The 8,187-nt window shown below is 35.5% G+C and overlaps 1 pseudogene; it reads right to left on the bottom strand.

Moving 5' to 3' along the window:
• Positions 1-2,315: 2,315 nt before the first annotated feature.
• The window catches only part of LOC149131776 (uncharacterized), a 7,114-nt pseudogene continuing 1,242 nt past the window's right edge, over positions 2,316-8,187 (bottom strand).

The following is an 8,187-nucleotide window of genomic DNA, read 5'->3' as shown; positions in this document are numbered from 1 at the left end:
ATGAATAGGCACATACACGACTCTTCTACAATGGACAATTTTTGAGAACATTAGCTAGTAAGTAGCTATGTATAGTTTCATTGTGTTTCTTTTTGTGTGTGTGTTCTTGTAAAATCTTGTCTCTTCCAGTTCCCTGATGATTTTCGGTATTAGATGTTCTATTTTATTCCAGAATTATGTATGTAATGCAAATGATACTCAAGGAATAAATATTTATAAACAATGTAACACGTTGTAAGGTCTCGTCTATTCATCTTCGTAGTCTTTCATCTCTATCATCTACAGACTGGCTATAGCAAATAGATTATTTTATCAGGATTTCGCAGAATAATAATATCGAATAAAGGGTGCTGCGATTATTTTTTTCTTTATTTCCATATTATTTTAGGTTTCTCATGTGGTAAATTCACGTTGAGCTTTTATATTGAATATTGCAAAGATGGCGACACCGAATTTTACACTTTTTTATACTCTTCAATGGTTTTTGTTTTAATTTTATTTTTCTTTACCTTCTTACGTTATAGGAGAATGTAATAGCAATTTCTTACACTGAAAACAAAATATACATTTACATTGGTAGCATATTTGGGGATGAAGCAAACTAGTGTAAATCGAGCTAAGTAATTGGCCGGTACATAAATTAACTGCGGAGGGAAAACCTGAATTATAAACTAATAGGTCATAGAAATGGTGTGCGAGAAATTTCTTGGCGATCTAATGACTTTGCAATCACTTGTCTTAGCTAAATGGAAAAATAATAGAAATGTCCATAGATGATATATAACAATTTGCACAACACGTATACAAACAGCCGCAATAATTTATTGCATCTCCAAAAGACATGCTGTTCCGTATGTCATTAATTCGTATGCCACTACTTGCGTTACATGCAGAACAACATAGTGATTGGATCTCCGTCGGTTTCGATGATAACTATTTGAAGGTTTTTATCTATAGAACTATATTTTATTTGACATAGATTATAAATGGCAGATTATTCCATAGGCAGATGTATCCTTTATGGAATCCGCAGGTGAAATAAACATTACGCAATGCTTTACATGCCTGAAGCTTTGTATCTGACATTCATACTATATCAATAAACCGTCCAAAGATACATTGAATCAATAAAAGATTTAAAATGTAAGAATTCTTTCGAAGCGTCCAACAGAGCCAACATTAAAAAGCACAGCAGAGGGTGACACCAACTACATTCCAAATATAATAATGAATGGAATAACAACGCCCCACCTATCAAGAACCCACCAGTGTTTTAATACAAAAATAAGGATACATTAAGTTTAAAATCATGCGTGTATGAAGATTGTATGTGTGTGCGTGTATGTGTACGAATGTAAATGCTTGTATGTATATGTGTGTTTTATTAAATTTGATCTTTTTGAATTTGAATATGAAAACATGCCTTGAAACAATATTATGTTTTGGACAAATGATATTGTGAAAGCCTTAAATACATTCAAACTGTTGTTGGCTCTTGATGTTTGCTTTATGTTTTCTTTTCCTGGAAATTTGCATTCACATTATTCACCACAAACTGATACGAGACACACATATGCACACAGAGATACGACACACACACACACACACGCACACAGACATACGCACACACATACAACACGTATTCTTACGCTAGCAACAACGGAAGGAAACAAAAGAAAGAAATTATGTAAATACATTAATAAAAACTGAAACTATACCCATCACTATTATTACAGGTTTGCCATACAAAGATAACAAAACAACACACGTTAATACACCTAAATCATTTGACAACGAAAATCTATTCAGAAGTTCACGGAAATAGCGCGAATGAAAATATCTGGAAAAATAAATAATATAGCTAAAATGAAGAAACAACAACGTGTGAGTGTGTTTATTTATAGCCTTCAACAATATCATTATTCTAAACTATAACAATATTGTTTCAACACACGTTTTCATATCAAAATTCCGTGAGGTCAAACTTAGCACACACATACAAATACACATGCATATACAAACAGTTATGTATGTACAGAGCAATCTCGTCGGTTCTCGACCATAATTTGTTCTGAAAGTCTGTTCTAAAGCTGAATTGTTCGAGAACCGAATCATTTTTTTCTCCATTACAATAAATGTAGAAGAGATTAATTCGTTTCCAAGCAACATATGAAAGTTTATTTACATACTTATGCTATATATTTTAGTATGAAAATGTATATTCAAACTGTAAATAACACACAAAAGTGTGTTATTTCTTAGTAAATTCTGGTAACTGTCTTTCGGGGGTTTCTTCCCTTCTCTGTCACTTTGGCTCAGGTAAATCTTTCTCTGGGGTTTCTTTTCTTTCTTTTCATTCAGTAAAAACCTATCCACTGTTAGTTGTTTTTGCCTGCTCTGTAAAACCTTACTAAAAAAACATGACATTGTTATTGGAGAGGTTTATTGCTCTATTTGCTACCACTCTATCAGGGTGATATTTTCCCACAAAACTTTGCACATCACCCCATTTACCACAGATTTCTTTGTTTAAAGAACTTGGGACATCCTCCTTTCATTTCTCCTCCTCAGACATTTCCTCAGTCGAAATCTTTTGCTGTTCATTTTGAAAGTGTACGAGCTCTTCGGTGGTAAGCTCATTTTGGTGATCTACCAGCTCTTCAATATCTTCACTGTCGACATCCAAGCCCATAGTTTTCCCCGTAGAGATAATATCTTGAACAATAGCAATTTCCTCAACAGCAGCAGTACCCAGTACCTGTAGCTCTGTGAACGCCCTCAAATCTCGTACTGGTATACACTCTGGCCAAAGTTTCTTCCATGCTGAATTCAATGGTTTTGTAACTCATTTGTTTCGATGCATTATCAATAAGATTAACACAATTCAGATTATTGAAATGATTTTTCCCAAATTCTCTTAGTGTCATTAGTGAATTGATGACACTTTCGAAACAGAGCTTTTGTGTAAAGTTTCTTCAAGTTTGCAATGACCTGTTGGTCCATTGTTTGTATTAGAGGTGTTGTGTTAGCTGGTATTTGACCTGAATTAAATCAAACTCTTCAGCTAAGTCATCCTCCAAACCTGCAGGGTGATCGCGAGCATTGTCTAACACGAGAAGGCATCTAAGTGGCAAGTTTTGTTTTTCTTGCTGATATTTTTTAACACCCGGGATAGAAACTTCTTGAATCCACACAATAAAAGATTGTCCAAGCCTTCGTATAAGCCCGTCGGAGAACAGGCAATTGTCTCTACATAACATTGTATTCATGCCTAATTACACTGTGTATTGCACTTATCTTCTTAACTTTCTCGAACCAGCCTCTACTACCGTTGAATTCAAAAGTGTCACATACAGCACCTGTAGCAGGGTACCAAGGGTTTTATTTACTATATCATTATAAATTTCTAATGCTTTCTCACAAAAGATGCTTCACTGATACAGCCACATTCTAACTGTTTCTCCTTTATAAAAATAAGCAATAATCTTTTCCACTTCTTCGAGTATCTTTGGTCTTTGTTTATTAATAGCAGTTAGCTGCTTTTATCACTACCTTATATTTTAGAATAGTAGATATTGTCGATTTAGGCATACTGTATTGCACAGCGAGAGCTAACACACGAACGTCATTCACGTGTTTTGCGATAATTTCTTTCTTCACTTCAATAGATTTCTCTTAAACATTCTTTTTCCTTTAACAGTATCACTGGTAAAGCGAAAGCTAGCTTTCTTTGGAGCCAAGACTAAGGGCTAATGAAGAGAAACATTGCACAGTACAATAAGATTGGAAGGCAAAAGCACAGCACAACACACGAATGTATACAACACAGCGGTCAACTCAGAAATGATTGCGTTCGGGTTAACTCAATATATATATATCCAGGTCCTCGAAGTGTAGAAAGACTGGGTATTTCCAGTTCAACATTCAACACCATCTTGAGGCTATATACACATTTGCATCGTAGTTATAAGATCAAAATCCTTCAGCGGTTGAACTTCTATGTATCATATCGGTAAAACCAATGTGTGGGTTTAATAAAGTATAAAATGTAATCCAGATAAGAAGGCAAAGGTGCAAGAGTGCAACTTAATTCATACTCTTCATATGTTCACGATAGTTGGGACAGTAAATCTATGCAGTACTTTCTTAAGATTTAAAGCAGGGTTTCTCAACTATTTTTTATCTATGTGTCCCCCTTGATTACTATCTTATTCTGGTGGACCCGCACAGCCATTCGATGTATAAAAACTATTTTTATAGAAGCTTCTTTCAAAATCCCTATTTTGTTTTCACCCATTGACTTCGTAAAATGTTAGAGAACGAAACCCTGCTGTTTCTTGCAATTCATACCAATACATACATCTAAAGCAAAATTTTTTCAGAAGCCCTTGTTGCGTGGACACCAAAGATCTTATACGGACCCTCAGGGATCCACTGATTTAAAGGATCGTTTTTTGAGCACATTGGTGTCCAGAGGGCAGCTGTTTTCCAGATCGTCTATTTTTTCTTGTGGTCTCGCACAATATCTGGAAGGTTATGTTTTAACATGGCGGGTATATTGACTTTTAAGTTTCACTAATATTCAGTTTAGCTCACCGCTCCTCACATAGTTCACTTTGTTCGTGGTACATTCATTTTCATGTTCAAAACTGTTTTCGTGATCACATCATGTCTCATAAGAAGATAATATTTAGATGTCCTATTTTCACAATTGGTAACAATGTGGTTATTCGGATTTAGTTTTGCATGCTTAGGCTACGTCTTTCCTGTCTATGATTTCTGCATTTTATGCCGTTATGTATATATATATATATATATATATAAATTTATATATATATTTGTGTGTGCGTGTATGCGTTCGTGTGTGTGTGTGTGTCTGTGTGTGTGTGTGTGTGTGTGTGTTATTTCTTTACTACCCACAAGGGGCTACACACAGAGGGGACAAACAAGGACAGACAAACGGATTAAGTCGATTATACCGACCCCAGTGCGTAACTGGTACTTATTTAATCGACCCCGAAAGGATGAAAGGCAAAGTCGACCTTGGCGGAATTTGAACTCAGAACGTAGCGGCAGACGAAATACCGCTAAGCATTTCGCCCGGCGTGCTAACGTTTCTGCCAGCTCGCCGCCTTTAGTGTGTGTGTGTGTGTGTGTGTGTGTGTGTGTGTGTGTGTGTGTGTGTGTGTGTGTGTGTGTGCGCGTGTGTGTAGTATCCATATTTGTGTTTTTGTTTACCTCATCCATTCGCACACGCCTTTTAGAATTCCAATCTATTACAAAAGCTAAAGCAACTAAAACTCTGCTTAAGCTATCTTGTATTCAACTTTAATAAATGTGACTTTCCCTGACACAGAAACGAACACATACTTGACAAAAAAAAGCATTTCAAATCAAACATTTAGACTTATACGAAGTGGTACCCAAACGAAAGCGGAATTTTGTAATATTTTCTTTACTGAGTTTTACGTTTCCACCTTTATCACCTTCAAAATATTCTTCATTTGAAGCAATGCTTCGGTTCAGGCGCGTTTCCCATTGTTGAAAACAGTCCTGGAGCTCTTGCAGAGTGATGCCTTTTAACGTCCCCTTGATTTTTTTTCACCTGTTCTACATCTGCAAAACATCTTCTTTTAAGGCCTTTTTCATTCGAGGGAACAAACAATGTCGCAGATAGCAAGATGGGGTGAATAGAGAGGGTGAGTAAACGGTGTCATGCTATTTTTAGTCAAAAACTGTCTCACACTCAAGGTGGTGTGTGCAGGTGCATTGTCATGATCAAACCACCAATCTCCATTTTGCCACAGGTCGGGCCGTTTGCGTCTCGCAAATGCTTCAGAACTGCCAATTAAAGTGTCTGGTTAACAGTTTGACCAGGTAAAATAAATTTTGTGAGGACAATTTCTTTTGCATCAATGAAACAAATCAGCATCGTCTTGATATTCGACTTCACTTGACGCGCATTTTGGTTGGCCTGGTGTCATTGAATGCTTCTATTAACGTGATTGCTGCTTCAGTTGCGGGTCGTAGCCGTAGTACCAGCTTTCATCACCAGTGATGACCTTCGAAAAAAGGTCAGGATCAATTTCCAAGTGTTCCTTCAGTACAAGACACGCATTCAGTCGTGACTGCTTTTCATCTTCTTTGAGCAAGCGAGGCAATTCTTTTCCTTTCCAATTCACCGCTGAAAATTCGCTGGCAAGAGTTTCAGGACACATCAGCCATATCAACAGTTTCGTCAATTGTTCGATGATGGGTCTCCAAGATCAGTTCATGAATTTTCATGAAGTTTCCATTCGTTCGGGAGGTCGACGGTGTCCCTGAACGAGTTTGGTCTTCAAGCGACAAGTGGGCATTTCTGAAGCGTGAAAACTACTCGTAAATTTGTGTTTTGCTCATGTCTGCGTCAATGAAAGCTGTCGGAAGCATGAAAACTGTTTTGGCCGCCCGTCGTGTTCTTCAGCAGAAAGCAATTTTACGTTTCTTTGTTTCGCAAAAAATGACGAACAGGGGAGACGCACTGCAAAACAAAGACACATCACGTGACATTAAGACTCGTCCCGACGATGCCAGTCAGCAGACTGATATCTAATAAATGAGTGGAAATTGAACCGGTGAGTATGTTAATTAATAAGGGATTAAATCAGAATGTCTCTTCAAAGAAACAACAGAATACACATAATTACATCAACGAAAAATAGTCACTTTCCTATACACATAGTGAAAAGTAATTCCAGTCTGATTTCTTCGTTGGTTATATATTGTGAAGTGTAAATATGTGCCTGGAGCTGTAGAGTAAAGTGACGGACATATATCTGATCAAAACAAATATTAGTTCAACTAATCGCTTATTTAAGTTGTCTGAAAAAGTTACTAGTGCCATGAGTTTATATGAATCCAAATTAAATAAGATGGGACTATGGATCTAAAATATAGCACGAAAAGAAATGAATTCCCAGAGTCAATAGTCATAGAGCTGATTGTGAATAGGCGTCAGAACAGATTGAAGGCTTCGACTATTCAATCAATCTTGGATAGAAATAGTTAAAATTAATCAACGTATTAAGTACGTGAATAACAATTTAAAACAGAATACCAAGTAATTCACTTAACCTTGTCCTCAGTCGAATCACATAGTTTTTCGTTATTTTGTTTAGAGTTTAGTCATTATCATTCACCGATGCATGGAAGGGAAGTATACGTACATCTACGAGCATATAAGAACGGAGCAAGTGCTGTAAATGTAAATGTGAATAGGCATAATTTTAAATGAGAAAGTATTTGATGAAATTATAAAAAATATTTCATGCATATCTGACGGCAGATAAATACACCCATACAAACATGTATACATACATATATACGTACATGCATATATATATATATATATATATATATATATATGTGTGTGTGTGTGTGTGTGTGTGTGTGTGTGTGTGTGTGTATGTGTGTGTGTGTGAGTGTGTGTGTGTGTATGTGTATGTGTGTGTGTATGTATCTATGCGCATACACACACAATATACAGTATGTCTCCTACTTTACATCGACATTTCATTCAATTTATTTAAATAGCGTATACATATGAATACACACTAATATACATACATATACGCAAGCATATATATGAATATCACATCTATCTATCTATCTCCTTATATATATATATCTGCGTATATAAGTACTTATACATATATACATTTATGCATGTGTATCTATGAGACAGTGATGCAAATTAGCATCCATAAAATTTGGTATTTCTCATGACAAATAAGAGAAATGATTCAAAAATAGTTTATTAACATATCTCCGTCCGTGGGTTTTTGTGCGCAATTTTATTAACGTCTATTCCTATACGTGATTACATACGCAAGCTTGTTTATTGGTATATAGGATAATTTTACTTTAATGTGTATATTCACTTTTTGATACACACACATACATATATGTATATATATGTATCTTTTGAATATGTGAATATAAACATTGATATATATATATATATATATATATATATATATATATATATATCTGTATATCTATACATTCATCGAAATAGAATTTCAAATAAATGAATATTTGGACACAAAGAAGTAAATATACATACATATACAAGTGTGTATGAGAGGGAGAGTGTGAGCGAGTAAGTGTGTATGTACTTTCCGTTATAATCTGATGGCAGCAGATGGC

The sequence above is a fragment of the Octopus bimaculoides genome, chromosome 19, assembly GCF_046866305.1.
Source record: "Octopus bimaculoides isolate indiv1 chromosome 19, ASM4686630v1, whole genome shotgun sequence".
Classification (NCBI taxonomy): domain Eukaryota; kingdom Metazoa; phylum Mollusca; class Cephalopoda; order Octopoda; family Octopodidae; genus Octopus; species Octopus bimaculoides.
This window is presented reverse-complemented; position numbering and strand designations above follow the sequence as displayed.